Source organism: Scyliorhinus torazame, chromosome 21 (assembly GCF_047496885.1).
Source record: "Scyliorhinus torazame isolate Kashiwa2021f chromosome 21, sScyTor2.1, whole genome shotgun sequence".
NCBI classification, from domain to species: domain Eukaryota; kingdom Metazoa; phylum Chordata; class Chondrichthyes; order Carcharhiniformes; family Scyliorhinidae; genus Scyliorhinus; species Scyliorhinus torazame.
This window is the reverse complement of record NC_092727.1, coordinates 118,083,938-118,107,613: the sequence shown is the minus strand read 5'-3', so window position 1 is coordinate 118,107,613 and position 23,676 is coordinate 118,083,938. Positions and strand designations below refer to the sequence as shown.

The window sequence follows — 23,676 nt, the reverse complement described above, 5'->3', positions numbered from 1 at the left end:
TGCGCTACCATGCTGCCCTTTAACAGCATAGTTTCAGAGCAACTGCCTACTCTCTATACCTTATCAACGTGGTCTTTTACCCCCTCCGTGTCAGTTTAAACATTGGATAAAGCAGGCTATTCAATCGCAGGAATGTTTTGCTCTAATTCTACATTCTTAGGATAACAATCTAAAAACCTTGACTGATTATTTTGTTTCCCTGGTGGACAGAGAGGAAAGGTAACAAAGAACTTGCATTGACCAAGCTCCCTTCGCGTCCTTGGGATGTCCAAAATCACCTTTGAGCCAATGAATCACAACAAGATCCCTCAAGCAGCAACTGGATCAATGACCAAGTCATCGGCTTCAATGGCGTCAGTTTTGGCTTCAAAGCTAGCTAGGACACTGAGAGAACTCCCTTTGAAAAAGATAACTACAGTAACATCTAACTACAGTTTAATATCTCCTCTGATAGACAGCACTAGCAACAATGCAGCCTTCCCTCAGAAACGCACTGAACTGTCAGCGCAGATTAAAACGGCACCACTATCACCTTGGCACAGAATCATAGGCAAGTGTACCATGACATGACACACGCGATCTTTGTTCGGTGTCACACCAGACGCTACAGTGAACCCACTGAACTACCAGGGCAAAGTAAGAATAGTGAGAAACACTGCTATCGAAGCTGTGCAAAAGTTTGTAGATATGCTTTTTGTTTCATTAGTAAAAACAAGGTTAAGGAAACTTGGAAGCAATTATAAAGATGTAATCCTATCTCAGACATTGTTGTGCCTTAAAGCATTTTATGGTACTTTGTGTCTCAGATACATTGAAAAATGCTTCTTATACAAGATAGGGGCAGCACGGTAGCATTGTGGATAGCACAATTGCGTCACAGCTCCAGGGTCCCAGGTTCGATTCCGGCTTGGGTCACTGTCTGTGCGGAGTCTGCATATCCTCCCCGTGTCCGCGTGGGTTTCCTCCGGGTGCTCCGGTTTCCTCCCACAGTCCAAAGATGTGCAGGTTAGGTGGGTTGGCCGTGATAAATTGCCCTTAGTGTCCAAAATTGCCCTTAGTGTTGGGTGAGGTTGCTGGGTTATGGGGATGGGGTGGGGGCGTTGACCTTGGGTGGGGTGCTCTTTCCAAGAGCCGGTGCAGACTCGATGGGCCGAATGGCCTCCTTCTGCACTGTAAATTTTATGATATTTAAGATATTCCTTAAAGTGCAGTGATGATAATTCTCTAGGTAACTGGGATAACCATTCTGCACACTATATCCCACAAACAGAATGACCACTAATTCGGATGGGAGGAATGTTAGCCAGTTTACTGTAAAAACCCTTAAGCACAGGAGAGGTTTTAAAATACAATTCATAACACTAGTTTCAGGTCCATTTTCTGTCAATTATGATTCTGTAACGATATGGATGACTGATAAGCAAGGATGTCCCATGAAGCTTTAGCCACTGCAAATGGCATTGTTAAAAATGGACTTGACAAAATAATTTTAGCGCCAAGAAATTCTATCATCAGTGTATTTCATGCAGAGCATCATAAATATCACGCACTGATTACAAAGTGCCAAAGTCCCAGGTTGGCTAGCTCAGTTGGCTAGACATCTGGTTCATGACAGAGAGAGAGGTAAACAGCACGTGTTCAATTGCTGTATTGGCTGAGGTTATTCATGAAGGGCCACCTTCTCAATCTTGCTCCTCGCCTGAGGTTTGGTGATCATCAGGTGGTGAACCATTAACCCCCCCAACCCACTTAAAGGGGAAAGCAGTCCACGGTCATCTGGGACTATGGCGACTTTACAGAGCACCAAACTCAGCGGGGCTGAGTTTATGTTGGAAAATGCAACAGCAATTCTTAAGTCATTTATAATAAGTCTTAATTTTAAAAAAAAATATGTTTATTAAAGTTTTTTAACACAATTTTTCACCCTTACAAACAATAACCCCCCCCCCCCCTTGTAACAAAATAGAAAGAAAACGCACATAGCAAGATATATACACGGTAAAACAATATGTTACATAGCTTTGTACACTGGCTCCCTCCAGTACATGCCAGTTTCCCAAATCTTTCATGTGTTCTCTTGCTCAACCACCCCCTAGGCAAATCTCCCTCCCCCCCACCCCTTCACAGGACATCCCCCCCCTGGGTTGCTGCTGCTGCTGACCGACCTTCCTCTAACGCTCCACGAGACAGTCTAGGAACGGTTGCCACCGCCTGTAGAACCCCTGCACAGACCCTCTCAAGGCAAACTTTATCCTCTCTAGCTTAATGAACCCAGCCATGTCATTTATCCAGGCCTCCACGCTGGGGGGCTTCTCCTCCTTCCACATTAGTAAGATCCTTCCCCGGGCTACTAGGGACGCAAAGGCCAGAATGCCGGCCTCTTTCGCCTCCTGCACTCACAGCTCGTCCACTACTCCAAATATTGCTAGCCCCCAGCTTGGCTTGACCCGGACTTTCACCACCTTAGATATTGTTCCCGCCACTCCTCTCCAGAACCCCTCCAGTGCCGTATAATAAGTTTTACTAACTACGCAATGAGATCACTCAAGGATATCTATTAATTTCTGTACATCCAGATTCCTGGGGTTCATTTTACTTAGAAATGTTTCCAACCCTTCCCCCTTTTAAACGTGTTGGAATTTGGAAGGGAAGGTACAATGATACCTTTGTTTTCCACACTCGTGGCCATTCAACATGCCAGTGTAAACAGTGATCACTGGCCTACTATTCGACCACAGATGGCATCGCTCTCAATCTTATCTTGACTTCACTCAACATCCATGCCTATGTGCTTCCAATGGGAACCAGTAGATTGTGATCCGAGCCCAGGCAACTGAGGTCAACTATGGTAACTCACTACCATCCCAGCTTAGCAGGGGCCAATGACGTAACCAACACGTTTCTGGTCTACATGGCTGGTCAGTGATCCAATATTTGCACAGCAAAGGAAATACGGAGTAAATAACCCAGCTGGGGTTGCGTTATTACATAAGGTTCCTGCTTCTGATTGTTAGCCAGCGATCCCCATGCTGGAGAGTGCATGTTTGAACATCAGGGTCAGGTTCGACTCTGCTGCCACCCACGGTACTAACTCCCAATGTCTTGGCCACGGAGGACAAATTCAGTAAAGCACCAGATCATGGCTGGTATCAGTGGAGCCAGATCCAACAAAAGTTTCAATACCTTCAGGGGAAACAAAGACAGACTATCATTTAGATTCGTCTTCCCCTTCTTAGGTCGCACCTCAGGACCGAGAATGACGTGTCTCCATTCCAGTTTGATGGGTTCTGTCATGGCTGCTCAGTCCAGTCTGCGATCGCAAACTTTGCTACATGCAAGGCAGGGAGTGCTGAAAGGGTTGGCAAGATGGGTTGTTTGGAGGTTTTAGCACTCCCTCTGCTGCCTCAACTTTGCCTCTACACATTCCAGACCAAATCTCTTGACATATCCAGCATCTTCCCAAATGACCCCCCCCCCCCATTTCGATCGACTCAGTCTCCCATGGGTCAGCGGGGGTGTTTAACCTCTTGTGGGATGCTGTGAGGACATTACCTCTGGCAGTTCCCTCTCACGACCAGGTTCCCGAGTTGAGTAGTTACTTCGGGACCCTGGTGTTGCTCAGGTGGCTGATATGTCTAGTTCAGCAGAGCAGGTTTCGAGTGATTAGCTCCTCGAAGCTGTAGAAAGGAGCGGCTGTTTTGCCATTTATGGACCACCTTCCATGGCCACAGTACCCCCTCTAATTTGCAAAAAGCAGGATCACACAAACAGCAATCTGACAATGACGGGATAATCAGTTCAGGCGATATTGATCGAGAGACAAATATCAGGGCTTCAGGGAGAAATTCTTTTACAGACTTCCGGTTGCGGCGATGCGGAGCTAAGCCGCACGTTTCAGCAGCTCCCGCAACAACGGACTTTCGGGCTCTCCAGAGGAGCCCCAATGGAACTTTTTTGAATTGATCCCGTGTGGGAAGGTGCAGTAAGGTCCCCCCTTACGATATATGGCTGAGATCAGCGGTGGAGCGGCGAAAAAAGAGGCCCTGGAGCAGCGGCAAAATCGAGGGGGGAAAAAGCAAGATGGCGGAGGGTGAGCAGCATGGGGGCCGGACCAGCAGGAGTTCCTTAAGCGCTGTGTGGAGGAGCTGAAAAAGGAGGTGCTTGCGCCAATGCTGTTGGCGATCGAGAGGCTGAAGGAGACCCAGAGGACCCAGGCGGTGGAGCTTTGTGAGGTGAAAGATAAAATGAATGACAACGAGGACGAGATCCTGGGCCTGGCGGTAAAGATGGAGGCGCATGAGGCGGTGCACAGGAGGTGGGCCGAGAGAATTGAGGTCCTGGAGAACAGGTCGAGGAGGAAGAACCTCCGGATTCTGGGTCTTCCCGAAGGAGTGGAGGGAGCTGATGCCGGGGTGTACGTGAGTACGATGCTCCATTCGCTGATGGGTGCGGAGGCCTCTCCAAGCCCCCTGGAGCTGGAAGTGGCTCACCGGGTCCTGGCGAGGAGACCCAAGGCTGATGAGCCGCCAAGGGCGATAGTGGCAAGGTTCCATCGCTTCGCGGACAAAGAAAGTGTGCTGAGATGGGCCAAGAAGGTGCGGAGCAGTAGATGGGAGAATGCGGTGATCCAAGTTTACCAGGATTGGAGCGCGGAGGTGGCAAGGAGGAGAACTGGCTTCAATCGGGCCAAGGCGGTGCTGCATAAAAAAAGAGTCAGGTTCAGCATGCTGCAGCCTGCGCGACTGTGGGTCACTTATCAGGACCGACACCATTATTTTGAAACGCCAGAAGAGGCTTGGACCTTTATTCAGGCGGAAAAACTGGACTCGAACTGAGGGGATGTGGTTGTGGGGGGAGATGTTGGTTGTATATGGGTTGTAAATATGGGTAAAGAATAATTCATGGGTGGGAGGATGGATGGGGATGTGGGTAGAGTTCGGGTTCAAATTCCTAAAATTTCCCTTTTTTCTTTTCTGTAGACGAGATGATAATGATGGGGAATGTGGGCGTCGGTGCTGGAGGGAGGTGAGACTCGGGGATGAGGGAGCTGGGATAATGGCTGCAACAGGAGCTGCGCCACAGGGGGCGGGGCTGGTTCAGGAAAGCATGGGCATTTTCCCACACCAAAAAGGGGGGGGGGTGGAGGAAGGCAAGGAGGAGGAGAGACTCCCACACAGGGAGATCAACGGGAAGGCAGGGGAAGCCGGGTTCAGCAGAAGTCAGCTGACTCTCGTAAATAATATGGGGGGAGCAAAAGAGCGAGATGTGGATCTAGCGGGGGGGGGGCGGAAGGCGGGGGGGGGAGAGGGGGGATTCTAGGGTTGCTGCTGCACTGTCCGATGGGGAACTGAAAATGGAAGAGGTGGTCGGGGCGGGGGTTCTCCGCCTGGGGGACAGGAGGGTGAGGGAGGCGCGGGCACGGGACTGGCCTAGGATAGGAGATGGCTAGTCGGCCGGGGGGGGGGGGGGGGGGGGGGGGGGGGGGGGGGGGGGGGGGGGGAGAACACCCCCCCCAATCCGGCTGATCACGTGGAATGTGAGAGGCCTAAATGGGCCGGTTAAGAGGGCCTGAGTGTTCGCGCACCTAAAGGAACTGAAGGCAGACGTGGCCATGCTTCAGGAGACACATCTGAAGGTGGCAGACCAGGTCAGGTTAAGGAAGGGATGGGTTGGGCAGGTGTTCCATTCGGGGCTGGATGTGAAGGATAGAGGGGTGGCAATACTGGTGGGAAAGCGGGTGTCGTTTGAGGCCAAGAACATAGTAGCGGATAAGGGAGGCCGATACGTGATGGTGAGTGGCAGGTTGCAGGGGACGGAGGTGGTACGGGTGAATGTATATGCCCCGAACTGGGACGATGCTGGATTCATGAACGGATGTTGGGGCGGATTCTGGACCTGGAGGTAGTGAGCTTGATAATGGGTGGGGATTTTAACACGGTGCTGGACCCAGCATTAGATCACTCCAGATCCAGGACGGGGAAGAGGCCGGCTGCGGCCAAGGTGCTTAGGGGGTTTATGGACCAGATGGGGGGAGTAGATCCGTGGAGATTTGCCAGGCCTTTGGCCAGAGAATTTTCTTTTTTCTCCCACGTGCATAAGGCCTACTGCCGGATAGATTTTTTTGTTCTGGGCAGGGCATTGATCCCGAAGGTGGAGGGAACGGAGTATTCGGCCATAGCCATTTCAGACCATGCCCCACATTGGGTGGAGTTAGAGCTGGGGGAGGAGAGGGACCAACGCCCGCAGTGGAGGTTGGATGTGGGACTGCTGGCAGACGAGGAAGTGTGCGGGAGGGTGCAGGGGTGTATTGAAAGGTATCTGGAGGCCAACGACAACGGGGAGGTGCAGGTGGGAGTAGTATGGGAGGCGCTGAAGGAGGTGGTCAGGGGAGAGTTAATCTCCATCGGGGCTCATAGGGTGAAGAGGGCAGGGAAAGGGAGAGGGTATGAGGGAGATTTTAAGGGTGGACAGGAGCTATGCAGCGGCTCCTGATGAGGGACTACTCAGGGAGAGATGAAGTCTCCAAACGGAGTTCGACCTGTTGACCACAGGGAAGGCAGAGGCACAGTGGAGGAAGGCACAGGGGGCGATATATGAATATGGGGAGAAGGCGAGCCGGATGCTGGCACATCAGCTCCGTAAGAGGATGGCAGAGAGGGAAATAGGCGGAGTCAAAGATGGCAGGGGGACTACGGTGCGGAGTGCGGGGAAAGTGAATGAGGCTTTTAAGGCCTTTTACGAGGAACTGTATAGGTCCCAGCCCCCAGGGGGAAAAGAGGGGATGCGGCGATTCTTGGACCAATTGAGGTTCCCACGGGTGGAAGAGCAGGAGGTGGCTGGTTTGGGGGCGCCAATTGGGGTGGAGGAGCTGGTTAAAGGACTGGGGAGCATGCAGGCAGGACCCGGTGCCGGATGGATTCCCGGTGGAGTTTTATGGGAAATATGTAGACCTGTTAGCCCCGTTGCTGGTAAGGACCTTCAATGAAGCAAGGGAGGGGGGGACCCTGCCCCCGACAATGTCGGAGGCGACGATCTCTTTGATCTTGAAGCGGGATAAGGACCCACTGCAATGTGGGTCGTATAGGCCGATCTCGCTCCTTAATGTAGGTGTCAAGTTGCTGGCAAAAATGTTGGCCACGAGGATTGAGGACTGTGTCCCGGGGGTGATTCATGAGGACCAGACGGGATTCGTAAAGGGTAGGCAGTTAAATACTAATGTGCGAAGGCTCCTAAATGTGATAATGATGCCATCGGTGGAGGGAGAAGCAGAGATAGTGACAGCCATGGACGCGGAGAAGGCCTTCGATCGGGAAGAGTGGGAGTATCTCTGGGAAGCGTTGAGGAGGTTTGGGTTTGGGGGAGGGTTTATTAGTTGGGTTAAGCTCCTGTATAAAGACCCGGTGGCGAGTGTGGCCACGAACGGGCGGAGGTCGGAGTATTTCCGGCTGTATCGAGGGACGAGGCAGGGGTGCCCCCTGTCCCCTCTGCTGTTTGCATTAGCAATTGAACCTTTGGCCATGACGTTAAGGGAGTCGGGGAAATGGAAGGGGGGGTGGTTCGAGGGGGAGAGGAACATCGAGTGTCGCTGTACGCAGACGACCTGTTGCTGGATGTGACGGACCCAGTGGAGGGGACGGTGGAGGTAATGCAGATCCTACGGGAGTTTGGAGATTTTTCGGGATGTGGGAAAGAGTGAGCTCTTTGTGATCCATCCGGGGGACCAGGGAAGAGAGATAGACGACCTACTGTTGAGGAGGGCGGAAAGGAGCTTGCGATACTTGGGGATTCAGGTAGCTAGGAGCTGGGGGGCACTGCACAAACTTAATTTGACGCGGTTGGTGGAACAGATGGAGGAGGATATTAAAATGTGGGACATGTTGCCACTCTCGTTGGCGGGTAGGGTACAGTCGGTTAAAATGGTGGTCCTCCCGAGATTTCTTTTTGTATTCCAATGCCTCCCAATTGTGATTACTAAGGCCTTCTTGAAGAGGGTAAGCAGGAGCATTATAGGATTTGTGTGGGCGAGCAAGATCCCGCGGGTAAGGAGGGGGTTCCTGGAGCGTAGCAGGGATAGAGGAGTGTTGGCGTTGCCGAATTTGGCTGGTTACTATTGGACAGCCAACATGGCAATGATCCGTAAGTGGGTGATGGAGGGAGAGGGGGCGGCGTGGAAGAGGTTGGAGATGGCGTCCTGCAAGGGAACGAGCCTGGGGGCGCTGGTAACGGCACCGCTGCCGCTCTCGCCGACAAGGTACACCACGAGCCCGGTGGTGGCGGCAACGCTAAAGATCTGGGGGCAGTGGAGACGGCACAGGGGTGCGACGGGAGTCTCGGTGTGGTCCCCGATCAGAGACAACCATCGGTTTGTCCCAGGAAGGATGGACGGGGGGTTTCAGAGCTGGCATCGGGCAGGGATTAGAAGAATGGGGAACTGTTCATTGACGGGACGTTTGCGAGCTTAGGGGCGCTGGAGGAGAAGTTTGGGCTACCCCCGGGAAACGCTTTCAGGTACATGCAAGTGAGGGCGTTTGTGAAGCGGCAGGTGAGGGAATTTCCGCTACTCCTGGCATTCAAGATAGGGTGATTTCGGGCGTATGGGTCGGAGAGGGCAAGGTGTTGGCGATATACCAGGAGATGAAAGAAGAGGAGGAGGCTTTGGTGGAGGAGCTGAAGGGTAAATGGGAGGAGGAGTTGGGGGAGGGGATTGAGGAGGGGCTATGGGCTGATGCCCTAAGTAGGGTTATTTCCTCTTCTTCGTGTGCCAGGCTTAGCCTGATACAATTTAAGGTGGTTCATAGAGCGCATATGACGGGGGCGAGGCTGAGTAGGTTCTTTGGGGTGGAGGACAGATGTGGGAGGTGCTCAGGAAGTCTGGCGAACCATGTCCATATGTTTTGCCCGGCACTGGAGGGGTTCTGGAGGGGAGTGGCGGGAACAATATCTAAGGTGGTGAAAGTCCAGGTCAAGCCAAGCTGGGGGCTAGCACTATTTGGAGTAGTGGGCGAGCCGGGAGTGCAGGAGGCGAAAGAGGCCGGTATTCTGGCCTTTGCGTCCCTAGTAGCCCGGCGAAGGATCTTGCTAATGTGGAAGGAGGCGAAGCCCCCCAGCGTGGAGGCCTGGATAAACGATATGGCTGTGTTTATCAAGCTGGAAAGGATAAAGTTTGCCTTGAGAGGGTCTGCAGGGGTTCTACAGGCGGTGGCAACCGTTCCTAGACCATCTCGCGGAGCGTTAGATGAAGGTCGGACAGCAGCAACAGCAACCCAGGGGGGTAGGTGGGGGGACGGGGGGGACATCGTTCGCGGGGGGGGGGTTTCCTCTGGGGGGCATGTGAGCAAGAAAACACATGAATGACCTGGAAACTGACATGTACGGGAAGAATCCAATGTACAAAGTTCTGTATCGTATTGACTTGCTATGTTCATGTCTTGCCACACGAGTTCTCTTTCTTTTCTTTGTTACGGGGGGGGGGGGTTTGTAAGGTGGAAAATATTGTTGAAAACATTCTTAATAAAAACATATTTTTTTAAAAAATAAATTCTTTTACACCCAACCAAGAGCAGCTGAAGGGGCCTCAGTTTAAAAGTCATGGCTGCAAGGTGGCACCTCCAACCGTATGGCACTCCCTCAGTACTGCACCTCCAACCGTGCGGCATTCCCTCGGTGCTGCACCTCCAACCGTGCTGCACCTCCAACCATGCGGCACTCCCTCGGTGCTGCACCTCCAACCGTGCGGCACTCCCTCGGTACTGCACCTCCAACCGTGCGGCACTCCCTCGGTACTGCACCTCCAACCGTGCGGCACTCCCTCGGTGCTGCACCTCCAACCATGCTGCACCTCCAACCATGCGGCACCTCCACGGTGCTGCCCCTCCAACCGTATGGCACTCCCTCGGTGCTGCACCTCCAACCGTGCGGCACCTCCAACCATGCGGCACTCCCTCGGTGCTGCACCTCCAACCATGCGGCACTCCCTTAGTACTGCACCTCCAACTGTGCTGCACTCCCTTGGCGCTGCACCTCCAACTATGCTGCACTCCCTCGGTGCTGCACCGGGTGAATCGGCCTATGTTTTGTGCTGAAATCGAGCGGGTCGTGTTCAACCCACAGCTTTCGTTTCATAGAATTTTTTTAAAAAATTTTAGAGTACCCAATTCATTTTTGCCAATTAAGGGGCAATTTAGCGTGGCCAATCCACAAAGCCTACACATCTTTGGGTTGTGGGGGCGAAACCCACGCAGACACGGGGAGAATGTGCAAACTCCACACGGGCAGTGACCCAGAGCCGGGATCGAACCTGGGACCTCGCCGCCGTGAGGCTGCAGGGCTAACCCACTGCGCCGCCGCGCTGCCCCTCGTATCATAGAATTTACAGTGCAGATGGAGGCCATTCGGCGCATCGAGTCTGCCCCGACCCTGGGAAAGAGCATCCCGCTTAAGCCTACGCCTCCCCGCCGATCTTCAGAAGGCTCAGCGATGAGGGGAAGAGAAAGGGAGAGAGAGGAGACGAAGATGCAAAATAAATGAATAAACAAACAAACTTTCACAGGCAGCTGACTTTGGAAGAAAGTCCCTCCTGCGACACACATTGCCATCAATAACTTACCTCTGAAGACTGACAGGTTTAAATGAAATCACCTCCAGCTTCAAACACTTTTGTTTCTGACTCTAACAGTAAATATTTCCACAAGATGATAAATCAACAGCCAAATATTTTCTTACAGCAAAAGGTAAACAGGTGAAGACATTTTTAAAAATCAAACCCAGAGGGAAATCCATGTCCAGAGACAATTACTGATCAATTAAGTTAACTTTCTAACAGGTGACAATCCCCCTTCCAGCGCACGGGGGGCCTTCCTGGGGAGATGCTGCTGCCTTTGGGAAACTTTCCACAGGCAGCATTTACATTCCTGCCCTAGGCCCCGCCTGGGACTCCCGCAGCCCCGCCTCTCGATTTGCCTCTTCCCCGCCTCTCAGTGAGTGCCGGCTGGGTTGAGTGGCCAGAGGAGACCCCGCTCAGAGGCCCCCCCGGCCTGGGGGGGAGGGGGACCAGCCCGTGTGCGCGCCAGACCTCTCCCCCCCCCCCCCACCTGTCAGGGGGGGCGCGATACTCACTGTCTGCGGCCGGCGGTGCCCGCGACTCGGATCCGACGGCTCCTCAGAGGCGCCTCAGCTCAACCGGGGGGGGGGGGGGGGGACAGCAGCTGGAACGGCCGCTCGGCGTGAGCGCGGCCGGGTCCTAGTGCCCGCCGCACTGACAGGGCACCCTCTCCACCGCCGGGTCCTAGTGCCCGCCACACTGACAGGGCACCCTCTCCACCGCCGGGTCCTAGTGCCCGCCGGAAGGCATGGCACCCTCTCCACTGCCGGGTCCTGGTGCCCGCCGGACGGCAGCCATCCTCTCCACCGCCGGGTCCTGGTGCCCGATGCACTTACAGGTCACCCTCTCCACCGCCGGGTCCTAGTGCCCGCCGGAAGGCATGGCACCCTCTCCACTGCCGGGTCCTAGTGCCCGCCGGACGGATGGGCACCCTCTCCACCGCCGGGTCCTAGTATCCAACGATCCACTCCACCGCCGGGTCCACTCTCCACCACCGCGTCCTAGTGCCCGCCGGAGGAGGTACCCTCTCCACCGCCGGGTTCTACTGCCCGCCGGAGGGACTCACTCTACCGCCGGGTCCTAGAACCCGCAGGACGATAACCCGCTACACTGCCGGGTCCTAGTGCCCACTGGATAGACACCCACTCCACCACCGGGTCCGACTGCCCACCAATGGTCACCCTCTCCGCCGCCGGGACCCAATGCCTGCTGGATGGTCAACCTTTCCACCACCAGGTCCTGGTGCCCGCCAGACAGTCATCCTCTTGTGGGCAGCACGGTAGCATAAGTGGATAGCACTGTGGCTTCAAAACGCCAGGGTCACAGGTTTGATTCCCCCCTGAGTCACTCTCTGTGTCGGAGTCTGCACGTTCTCCCCGTGTCTGCACGGATTTCCTCCGGGTGCTCCGGTTTCCTCCCACAGTCCAAAGACATGCAGGTTAGGTGATTGGCCATGATAAATTGCCCTTAGTGACCAAAATGGTTAGATGGGGTTATTGGGTTACGGGGATAGGGTGGAAGTGAGGGCTTAAGTGGGTCGGTGCAGCCTCGATGGGCCGAATGGCCACCTTCTGCACTGTATGTTCTATGTTCTCTTCACAATCAGATCCTTGTGCCCACTGGATGGTCACCCTCTCCACCACCAGCTCCTGGTGCCTGCCAGACAGTCATCCTCTCCACCATCAGATCCTTGTGCCCACGGGATGGTCACCCTCTCCACCACCAGATCCTAGTGCCAGCCAGATGGTCACCCTCTCCACCACCGGGTCCTGGTGCCCGCCAGATGGTCACCCACTCACAGCCGAGACTTAGTGCTCACCGGATGGTCACCCTCTCCACCACCGGGTCCTAGTGCCCGCCGGATCGTCACCCTCTCCACCACAGGGTCCTGGTGCCCGCCAGATGGTCACCCTCTCCACCACCAGGTCCTAGTGCCAGCCAGATGGTCACCCTCTCCACCACCGGGTCCTGGTGCCCGCCAGATGGTCACCCTCTCCACCGCCGGGTCCTCATGCCCACTGGACGGTCACCCTCGCCACCACTAGATCCTAGTGTCCACCGGATGGTCACCCACACAGTCGGGTCTTAGAGCCTGCCAGAAGGTCACCCTCTCCACCCACTCAACTGCTGGGTCTTAGTGCCCGCCGGACGGTCACCTTCTCCACCGCCAGGTCCTAGTGTCCACCGGACGGGCACCCACTCACAGTCAGGTCCTCGTGCCCACCAGATGGTCACCCTCGCCACCACCAGATCCAAGTGCCCGCCGGACGGTCACCCTCTCTACCGCTGGGTCCTAGTGTCCGCCAGACGATCACCCTCTCTACCGCTGGGTCCGATTACCTGCCAGATCGTCAACCTCTCCACTGCTGGATCCTAGAGCCCTCTGGATTCTAACTTTCTCCACCACCAGGTCTGGTGCCTGCCGTCAATCTCTTCACCGCTGGCTATAGTGCCCTCTGCATTACCACTCACTCCACCGCTGGGTCCTAGTGCCAGTTAGATCAACACCCTCTCCACTGCTGGGTCTTAATGCCCACTGGCATATCGCCCTCTGCACCAGCTGACTCTGGTGCTCTCCAGGTCATTCATTTCCCCATTGCTGGGTCCTTGTTCCTCATGAATCAACCTCCTCCACTGGGTCCTAGTGCTCCCTCCATTTCACAACTCCGCAGATACTGGAGCAGGCTGTCCCTCATAAGCATGAACTGCACAACTTTCAGGCTTCAGCATATGTGGCAAGTGATATTTGTGCCACACAAGCGCGAGTCAATGACTATCTCCAGAAAGAGAGAATCTCACCATTGCCCAATGACATTTAATGCCATTACATTTGCTGAATCCCCCAATTATCAAAGGACCTATTTGGACTTCTAGTGGACGGCCATGAGTTGATCGGTCGCATACAAGCATGGGCGGCACACGGTAGCACAGTGGTTAGCACTGTTGCTTCACAGTGCCAGGGTCCCAGATTCGATTCCAGCTTGGGTCTCTGTGGGGGGTCTGCACGCTCTCCCTGTGTCTGCATGGGTTTCCTCTGAGTGTTCCGGTTTCCACCCTCAAGTCCCGAAAGATGTGCTTGTTAGGTGAATTAGAAATTCTGAATTCTCTCTCAGTGTACCCGAACAGGCGCCGGAGTGTGACAACTAGGGGCTTTTCACAGTAATTTCATTGTGGTGTTAATGTAAGCCTACATGTGACAATAATAAAAATTATTATTACATTTATTTTAAAAAATTAAAAACATTCAGGACAAAGCAGCCCTCTTGATTAGCACCCATCATTCCCTCCACCAGTGACACACAGTAGAAGCAGAGTCTACCATCTATAATATGCAGTGTAGCATCTTATCAAGGCTTCTCGACTGCACGTTCCAAACTCACAACTTCTGCCACCCAGAGGGTGAGGGGCACCGGACACGGTCACCTGCATGTTCCTCTCCAAGCCACACACCACCCTGACTTGGAACTTTGTGAGGAACTTTCCCAAGATTGCACAGAGTGCTGGATCAGGCAGGAAAGGATGTGTGAAACCCGCCGGCTTCAGGGATTAAACAGCGCTCCGTTTAATTTCAAAGTGCAGCTGGGCATGCGGGGGGGGGGGGGGGGGGGATTCGAAGATCGGGGTGCCTTCAATCGCAAAGTTACATTTAAGCTCCCCCATCCCACCCCTCCGGGTGGGATAAATGTTGTACTTACAATCACATAATCACGTTAAAAAAGTGTTTCCTCATCTCTCTTTTGAATGGACAGGCTCTGATTTTAAGGTTATGTCCCCTTGTTTAAAACCGATCACTTCACTAGGTTCTCATGCTTGTATCACCTTTATGTGGCTCAGTGTCAAATTTTGTTCGCTGAAGCTCCTTGGGTCATTTCATTACATTATAGATGCTCACGTTGTGACACCCCCCGCCCAAAACCCTCACTGGAATCCCCCTTTGACCTCTATACCAAAGGAAATACAAACCTAATTTTATGTAATCTCGCTTTACCCCTGCTTCAAGGGCCAAACTTTGCCTTCTCACCATTATTTGAACTCAAGGAATAGATTCACATGAAGTTACTTTATGTAACTGACAAAGGAATCGTTTGTGATCCTTGGGTGTGTATTTTGTTCTACTCTGCAAGCCACAAATTGAGGTCATAGATATTTCCACAATCACAACCATTATTGTCAGCTATGACTCCAGTAGTTTTTCTATCACCTCTCTCTCTCTCTACGGTAGCACAGGGGTTAGCACTGTTGCGTCACAGCGGCAGGGTCCAGGGTTCAACATGGCAGATTCATCTACCCTGCACATCTTTGGGTTCTGGGGGTGAGACCCACGCAGACGCGGGAAAATGTGCAAACTCCACATGGCCATCGCTATGAGGCAGCAGTGCAAACCACTGCGCCATCGTGCCGCCCCTGTGATTGAATTAATTAACCACTCCCCCAACAGAATGTTAATTTTTGCTTTATTAATTGGACGTGGGCATTGTTCCCCATCCCTAATTGCCCTAGAACTGAGGTGCTGGTTTAGCACAGTAGGCTAACCAGCTGGCTTGTAATGCAGAACAAGGCTAGCAGCGCGGGTTCAATTCCCATACCAGCCTACCCGAACGGGCCCCGGAATGTGGCGATTAGGGGCTTTTCACAGTAACTTCATTGAAGCCTACTTGTGACAATAGCGATTATTATTATCATAGAATATACAGTGCAGAAGGAGGCCATTCTTGTTTCGTGGAAGCTGTTTGGAATGCCTTCTGTATTGATTTGGGACCAGTGGCAGAGCTGAGTAAGTTAAGGTTTTCATTTGCACTGTTGGGGAATGGAGGTGTGCTTGTTTATCATAGATCATAGAATTTACAGTGCAGAAGGAGGCCATTCGACCCATCGAGTCTGCACCGGCTCTTGGAAAGAGCACCCTACCCAAGGTCAACACCTACACCCTATCCCCATAACCCAGTAACCCCACCCAACACCAAGGGCACTTTTGGACACTAAGGGCAATTTATCATGGCCAATCCACCTAACCTGCACATCTTTGGACTGTGGGAGGAAACCGGAGCACCCGGAGGAAACCCACGCACACACGGGGAGGATGTGCAGACTCCGCACAGACAGTGACCCAAGCCGGAATCGAACCTGGGACCCTGGGGCTGTGAAGCAATTGTGCTATCCACAGTGCTACCGTGCTGCCCTGATGTCAGGAGGCATTTAAGAGTCAACCGTTGGGACGACTCCCAACGGCCTCCTGCCCAGGCTGGAGGACCAGGGTCACCTGGTCGAGGGGACGCCGCTCATCGGGGAGGAGTGCAGCCTAAACTGAGGACCTCCATGCCCTGTAATTCTTGCATCCCTTGTTCTGCACTTTAACGTGACAGGGCGATTTCTAAGGCCCGTTTGAGGTCCCGCTGGAATTCAGCAAGCAACTTCCACTGGGTTGGTGCGTTGCGGACAACACAGACCAATCTGTCTTGCAACATCTCGGAGAGGGTGGCACCACATTGGCAGAACTCTGCCCGTTTCCGGAGGTGTTCCAAACATTCCGTGGTGAAGTCCCCAGGGGTCCGTTCAGTCGTATTGAAATGGTAGCGTTGGACTATTACCAAGGGTTTCGGGTTGAAGTACTCACCAACTAGCACGACCAAGTCCGCGAATGACTTTGGGTCCGGGGCGACGGGTATGTCAAGTTCTTCTACGCCACAAGCTGTTTAAAGGATCGCGATCTGGTGTTCATCCCCGACAATGGCGTTGGCTCAAAAAAGTGCTTGAAAAGTGTCTGCGCCAGTTGTGCTGGTTGGTAATGACAGGCAGCACAGCAAATCCTCAACAAATTCAAAGGGACAAAATCTGTACAGACTGTATAGTTGATTGCTGGGAAGTATGTTCCCCAGCGTGTTTATTTGCTGTAACTTGTTTTGATACATGTTTGTAATAAAATACATTAGAAAAACACAAATTCACTGTACCAAACATACCTAATGTACAGTAAGAAGTCTTACAACACCGGGTTAAAGTACAACAGGTTTATTTGAAATCACAAGCTTTCGGAACTGCTCCTTCATCAGTGTGAGTGGAGTGAGTGATAATCACAGGTAATCGAGGTGTGAATTGTCTCAAGCCAGGACAGTCAGTAGGATTCTGCAAACCCGGGCAGTATGGTGGAGGTTACATTTAATGTGACATGAACGTGAGATCTTGGTTGAGGCCGTCCTCATGTGTGCGGAATGTGGCTATCAGTTTCTGCTCGGCGATTCTGCGTTGCCGTGTGTCTTGAAAGCCGCCTTGGAGAATGTTTACCCGAAGATCGGAGGCTGAATGTCCTTGACTGCTGAGACTTCTTACTGTGCCCACATCAGTCCAGCGCCGGCATCTCCACATCATGGATACCTAATGTAAACTAGCAAGGTTGCACAATTTGAGACATCTGTACTTTCATCCAGCTGTATTGGAAAATCCTGTGCTTTTAAAAAAATAAATTTAGAGTACACAATTATCTTTTCCAATTAAGGGGCAATTTAGCGTGGCCAATCCACCTATCCTGCACATCTTTTGGGTTGTGGGGGTGAAACCCACGCAGACACGGGGAGAACGTGCAAACTCCACGCGGACAGTGACCCAGGGCCGGGATTCGAACCCAGGTCCTCAGCCCCGTAGGCAGCAATGCTAACCACTGTGCCACCGTGCTGCCCTTAAAATCCTGTGCTGACTTTAAACCAGAAATAAGCTGGTTTTCTAAAATCTCAGCAATATCACAAATTCATCGAACCACCGTGTTATCACTAAGTGGGATGCATTTCAATTTTTCAGCTGACCTCCCATCTAGCACCTTATGGGCCGTGTCTATTGCTGCAGGGAGAATTCATCTCTGCTGTAGTGTTGGCCATTTTCTTTTTAGCTACACCGATACTACCATTAAGAGGACAATTGTGCTTTGTCATCCAATGTTACATTTCTGCTAAGGAATTCCACTGACGATTTAAATTCTAGCTGCATCCTTTGAAAAAAATCAAGAGGTTTATCCTCAAACTAACCATGCCTTTGAAGTTTCGAGGATTTTAAACTTTAATTCGCCAGTACGTCCCTGCAGGTAACACACATGGGCTTTGCATCCGAACTTTCATTCGCACAATTAACAAAGCCATACCTCAAGGAATCATCGTTCTTATTTTTTGAAAAACATTTTATTCAGGCATTTCTATATATACATCAAACACAACCATAAAAAAGGCAAGCAAACTGAAAAAGAAATCATCTTTCTGCTGCCTTGTTCCTTCTAAGTAGGCTGTTCACCAGCGGCCCTGGAGCTCTGTGTAAAGCTCATACCAACACTGTTTTGCCCTACCGTGACTCTCCCGAGCAGCTCACTTGATAACAAAATGATCCATCCTCAGTTCTTCACAGTCCTGCTGCCTTGCTTCCTCGCAGCTAGAAAATGGAGGAATCTCTCCCCCATGATTTTGTGCCAATAGCATGGATGTAGAGGGCGGAAGTTAAGGACGATTTCAACAAACATTTTGAGATATAAGGGGATCAGAAAGGGTGAAACAATTTCTGCTGGTTAGAAAATCTAGGACTAAAGGACTAGCATAGGCTAAAAATTTAAGTCAGACCTTTTTGGAGTGAAATTAGGAAACACTTTGACACACAGAGTATGGCAGAGGTTTGCATCTGCTCCACAGACTTCAATTGGCGGCAGATCAATTGTTAATTTAAAATCAGAGATTGGCAGATTTTTACTATACAAAAGCACCAAGGGGTACGGGGCAAAGGCACGCATCTGGAATTAGGCCACAGATCAACGGAACAGGTTGGAGGAGCTAAATGGCCCTACTCTTGTTTGTACATTCCGAACCCCAACACAATATATATTAAATATCGGCTCTCCGGGGCCTCAAAACAATAAACAACACAAAAATAAATAACCTCTCAGCAATCCTCAGGCTTTTAAAACTGACGTTTGGAGTAATTAGTGGGCCTTCACTTGAGCTTTACTACCACCGGTAGTTTGAGCAAGTGGGAACTTTATTAATCAAATATTAATTTGATTGCCCAAAGTCCATGGTTTAGCACAGTGGGCTAAACAGCTGGCTTGCAATGCAGAACAAGGCCAGCAGCGCGGGTTCAATCCCCGTACCGGCCTCCCCGAACAGGCGCCGGAATGTGGCGACTAGGGGCTTTTCACAGTAACTTCATTGAAGCCAACTTGTGACAATAAGCGATTATTATTATTTTGAAGATTTCCTTCCAATGGCGTAAAGAGATGGAGGGAGGAATTGACCCCTGATTTCAAAGGTTAGAATGACAATATTCAGCATACACAGTGGGATGTGGTATTTAATTATGAGGCGTGTGTGGAGTACAAACACCGTTTGAGTTCATGATCTGATGTAATCTATAGAATCTTTTGTATCCAACTGAGCACAACCCTTAAAATAAAAACAAATTGCAACTTTTGACAAGCGAAGTATAAACTATAAACAGTACAAAAATGTGTAGAATAAACACTACCATGAAACAGGAGACCTTTCCACTCCCTTCAGCTACACTATGAATTCCAACTATGCAGATGGTTCACTGGTGTCCCCATGTGGTCACTCGGACACATTACAAGGCATAGATTTAAGATGAGAAAAAGATGGGAAGAGGCTCGGGTGGAGGGTCAACAGTTTTCTAGAACAATGGTTTCCAAACGTTTTTTCCCCAGGACCCACTTTTACCAACCAGCTGACTTTTGCGACCCACGACAGCCGACCTTCATGGCACACCATTTAATAATAATCTTTATTCTCACAAGTAGGCTTACATTAAACACTGCAGTGAAGTTACTATGAAAATTCCCTAGTAATGGTAATATTAATCGCTTATTGTCACAAGTAGGCTTCAATGAAGTAGTCGCCACATTCCGGCGCCTGTTCGGGTACACTGAGGGACAATTCAGAATGCCCACATTACCCAACAGCACGTCTTTCGGGACTTGTGGGAGGAAACCGGAGCACCCGGAGGAAACCCACGCAGACACGGGGAGAACGTGCAGATTCCGCACAGACAGTGACCCAAGCGGGAATTGAACCTGGGACTTTGCCACTGTGAAGCAACAGCGCTAACCACTCCGACAAGTGAGCTTGCTTGGTCTTCATGATCTCACTTGTTTTGTTGTTCAAAGTTAAATTTCTGCGAAGGTCTTCAGCTGGTGATTTAAGTTCTCACTGCATGCTTTGAAAAACACCAAGAGGTTTGTCCTCAAACTCATCATGCGCCTTGGTCTTCAAATGCTTTTGGCGTTTCTCAGGAAATTATCTTTTATAGTGCTTTATTCCCGATTTCAGTTTCTTCTCCATGGGTTGTTCACCAGAGGCCCTGGAGCTTTCACCAGCACTGCTTTGTCCTGCCATGGACTCTCCTGTGAAGCTCTCTCCAGAAGGTTCAATTGTGAGATCCTGGCCTGTTTGTGTCTCTGGTCCTCTCTTCATTGTTACAAAGCGATCCATCTTCAGCTCTTCACAGTCCTCTCGCTTGCTTGCTGGCAGCTGCAAAATGGAGGGATCGCTCCTCCACGATTTTGTGCCCAAACCTCGGACGTACTGGGTGCGTGATATCAGTGTACATGGTGGGCGCATGACCTGCTCTCTGCCGCCGTTTCTAACAGGAAGACTCCATCATTCGTGTTTAAAGACTGGTCGCGAGCAGCATTAAGCCGGTCGCGGCCATTGCGACTTCTCCCGCGACGAAGAACATCACAACCGATCACTCCGCGACCTTCCTGACATCCGCCCCGGGATCGGGCCCCGCAGTTTGAAAAATCCTGCTGTAGAATCCGAAAGGTTAGCTGTTTCTTCCTCCACAGAAGCTGCCAGACCTGCCGAGTTTATCTGTTTTTAATCCAGATTTCCAGTAGCCGCAGTATTTTGCTTATGTACTGGTTGGGCCAGAGGGCCGGTTTCTGTGCTCTATGTCCAGTGTAACCCTACATATATTGATGACCAGGCTCAGAATTTTAAAATTGCAAAGTATTCAGCGTACCATTGGCCTCAGTATTGAATGAAACAACTTCAGACCCTACCCACAATTTCATCAGCCATCAGCTGTTGGGTTTCTCATCAGAACCCATCTCTTCTTTCTTCATTGTCCCATTTCCAGCCCTTTTCTTTGCATCGTCATTCCTTTTGTTATTTAATCACTCCTGCCTTCTGCCCTGGAATGCAAACCTTCATCTTTTTGCTCCTGCAAGCATGCTACCTCGGCCCACTCCCCGGAACCCCGCCTAACCTGCACACCTTTGGACACTAAGGGGCATTTTAACATGGTCCATCCACCTAACCTGCACAGATTTGTACCATGGGAGGAAACTGGAGCACCCAAAGGATGGTGTGGGGACCTGGAACGTGTGGTAGAGGCAGAAACCTTCGTACTGAAGACCCTCACCCCATACCCAGGATCACTTCCTGTTCACTTCCAGGGCTGTGACTTTTTGGAGTTCTCTACCCTGGTATTCTGGAGTCTGTGCTTGTTAGGTTTTGAACACCGTGTCAGCTGTGGCTTGTCTGGCTGTACTTTCGCTGCGGAATCAGTTGGTTCGAGTGCCACTTCAGGACCTCAGCACAGAAACGCTGTACTGAGGGAGTACAACACTTCCCCCTTGCAAAGACAGGGTAATTATCCCCAGTATCATGACCCATATTTACCCCTCAACATACATCACCAAAACAGGTCATTGTCACATTGCTGTTTACTCTGTGCTAAATGGGCTGGCACGTCCCCTGCCGCAGGACAATCACTTCAACAGCATTTCATTGGCTGGAAAGTGCTTTGCAAAGTCATGTGGCTGTGAAAGACACTACGGGCACAATCCAACAGCTATGCTGCACCAGTACAGCAGCGTGCCGCATCACAGCGTGGCCGCTGAAAGCCCGCATCTACCCGCTGTAACGCTATCTCGCGCGGCGAATCCCACCCACAATGGGCAGGATCACTTTTTGGCAAATCTGCATATTAGTCAGCCCCACACTCTCATGTGCAGGTGCCCGAGGTACCTGCAGCTTTGGGATTCCACCCCTCTGCCTCAAAGACCTCAGGTGAGTGCCATTCCGGTCTGGACAGAATGGCACATGTGGAGGCCTCCAATCCCCAGCTGTATTCCCTTTTGGGCAGTGATGCCCTGGCACTTAAAAAAAATACATGCGCCATCAGGGTGGGGTTGGCTGGTGTGGGTGTTGGGGACCCTCCAATAGTGTGCTCGGACTGGGGGTCGGAGGTTGTGGATTGTTTTGGGGGCTTCAGAGATTGGGATGCCATTTAAAAATGGCATCCTGATCTTGCAAAAATTGGCAGTTCCGGCGAGTGGAGCTCCGCACTGTTCAAAACAGTAGTGTGCAGGGCCTGGGCTGCACGCCCCCCGTTCAGGCCCCTTATTTAACGCGAGCCACATTGAATAGCCACGTGTTTCTCGGCACTGCACCGGAAAACTCTTTTCTAAACGTGCTCGCTATGGGACTTGTCGCCTTTTGGGAGAACCGCGCCCTATGTAACATTTTTGTTTAACAAAAAAAAAAAGTAAATGGGGATAGAGTCGGTGAGGTAAAGGTCAGCAGAGATCTTACTGAATAGGGCGGCAGAGGTTATCACTGCTGCCTCGCAGCACCAGGGATCAATTCCGGCTTGGGTGACTGTGCGGAGTTTGCCTCGTCTCCCCGTGTCTGCGTGGGTTTCTCCCAGTCCAAAGCTGTGCAGATTAGGTGGATTGGCCATGATCAAGGCGCAGGGTAACTGGGATGGTGCATGGGAGTGGGCCTCGGTAGGGTTGCTCCTTCAGAGCTTTAGTGCAGGCTTGATGGGCCGAATGGCCTCCTTCTGCACTGTAGGGAGTCTATGGCTGAATACCTGAAGAGACGTGGCTTACTCCTACATCTTACGCAAAGACATTGCGCGCCATGTTTCCCATTGGGATCCAAATCAGAGGTTATCGTGACCCCTCAGTGGGAGTTGAGAGAGCCAGCAGTGGGGAAGTGAGCAGAGTATTCAATCGTCACATTTTTAAATGCTTACCGTTCCAGCCTCGAGCATTAGGACACAGCATTATTATTATTTTTTTTTTTTAAAGTGTGGATATAAAGGGCTCTTGCAGGTGTTAACATCCAGCCTCAACAGCGCCTAGGCCTCGGATTCGATTCTGGCCCTGGGTCACCGTCCGTGTGGAGTTTGCACATTCTCCCTGCATCTGTGTGGTTCTCACCCCCACAACCCAAAGACGTGCAAGGTAGGTGGACTGGACATGCTAAATTGGCCCTTAATGGGGAAAAGTTGGGTGCCTAAATGTTTTTTAAAATGGGGCCGCATGGTGGCGCAGTGGTTAGCACTGCTGCCTCACTGCACCAAGGATCCCGGCCCCAGGTTACTGTCCGTGTGGAGTTTGCACATTCTCCCCATGTCTGCGTGGGTCTCACCCCCCATAACCCAAAGGTGTGCAGGGTTTTTTTCCCCCCTTAAAATTCAGAGAACCCAAATCATTTTTCCAATTAAGGGGCATTTTAGCGTGGCCAATCCACCTACCCTGCGCATCTTTGGGTTGTGGGGGCGAAACGCACGCAAACACGGGGAGAATGCAAACTCCATACGGACAAGTGACCCAGAGCCGGGATCGAACCTGGGACCTCGGCGCCGTGAGGCAGCAGTGCGAACCACGGTGCCACCATGCTGCTCCCAGGGTAGGTAGATTGACCACGCTAAATTGTCCCTTAACTGGAAAAATAAAGAATTGGGCGCTTGGTGCTGCTTCACGGCGCCGAGGTCCCAGGTTCGATCCCGGCTCTGGGTCACTGTCCGTGTGGAGTTTGCACATTCTCCCAGTGTTTGCATGGACTACGCCCCCACAACCCAAAGATGTGCAGGGTAGGTGGATTGGCCACGCCAAAGTGCCCCGTAATAGGAAAAAAATGAATTGGGTACACTAAACAATCACGGGTTCTGAAAATGCTACTAACATAGAACATATAGTGCAGGAGGCCATTCGGCCCATCGAGTCTGCACCAACCCACTTAAGCCCTCACTTCCACCCTATCCCTGTAACCCCACCTAACCTTTTTGGTCACTAAGGG

The 23,676-nt window shown here is 51.7% G+C and overlaps 1 protein-coding gene across 4 annotated transcripts in view; it reads right to left on the bottom strand.

Moving 5' to 3' along the window:
- Positions 1-11,189, bottom strand: part of raraa (retinoic acid receptor, alpha a) — a 756,690-nt gene extending 745,501 nt beyond the window's left edge. For all 4 annotated transcript variants that reach the window (XM_072487386.1, XM_072487388.1, XM_072487385.1 and 1 more), the window contains exon 1: positions 11,116-11,189. The gene's annotated coding sequence lies outside the window, so the exon portion shown is untranslated. The remainder of the gene's footprint in view (positions 1-11,115) is intronic.
- Between the last annotated feature and the right edge of the window lie 12,487 nt (positions 11,190-23,676).